Here is an 835-nt window from a genome sequence, read left to right as displayed (position 1 = left end):
AATAACGTTTTCGTGTAGCTTTTACCGTGAGTTTATTTCAATTTGTAAGAGTTCCAGAAGGATTTTAAGTTAAGAGTATCTGGCGGGAAAAACCTTTTCATGGAAGGGATAAGAATATTTCATATGTTTTTAATGATTTTTTTGAAAAAAGGTTGATGGATTTGGATGTACATATCATATACACCCCTTTTTTTGTTAGATGATATTGTGATTTGTTCTTCACTATTGTAATTTTCAATCCTTTTTTATATTTATAATTTTTGGGAACTGTTATGTCAATTTGATTTTCTTTCATTTCACCGAGATTGGTAAACCCCACCGTGTATGTTTGTTTCCCAACACGAATCCAAACAGATGAGTTTCATCAGCAAGTGTCGTTTTTTGTGAGAAAAGATTAAGGATGACAGGAAAATTGGAGTTACTCGTCAACCTTGATGACGGGGGCGCCGACGAGGCCAGGGTAGTGGGCGTATGGAAGAGCGTGGGCGTAAGGAAGGCCATGGGCATGGGGAAAGGACGGCATGGGAGAGAGCAGTGTGGGGGTGACGGCTTGACGTTGACCACGGGCTGCACGTATTTGGGCGGCGGGCACGGAGATCTCGTGCTCCTTGGTGGTGAGCTCGTTTCTTGGTGGTGTCGGCGGGGGTGTTGGCGTCGATGGCTCGAACTGCTTGGTCCCACAGTGTGCTTGGTGACGGTGGGCCCCGGCGTGGAGGTACGGGAGGGGGATCTTGACGTCGCGACGACGACGACGTGCTTCTTCTACAGCGGCCCTGTTCGCCCTTTTGGTAAATGTATGGGAATTTCGGTGGCCTTGAGAGTATCATCGGCGTTG

General features: G+C 46.6%; 1 pseudogene; it reads right to left on the bottom strand.

Moving 5' to 3' along the window:
* Window positions 1–383: 383 nt before the first annotated feature.
* The window catches only part of LOC119584957, a 1,015-nt pseudogene continuing 563 nt past the window's right edge, over window positions 384–835 (bottom strand).

The sequence above is a fragment of the Penaeus monodon genome, chromosome 19 (genome assembly GCF_015228065.2).
Source record: "Penaeus monodon isolate SGIC_2016 chromosome 19, NSTDA_Pmon_1, whole genome shotgun sequence".
Taxonomy (NCBI): Eukaryota; Metazoa; Arthropoda; class Malacostraca; order Decapoda; family Penaeidae; genus Penaeus; species Penaeus monodon.
This window is presented reverse-complemented; position numbering and strand designations above follow the sequence as displayed.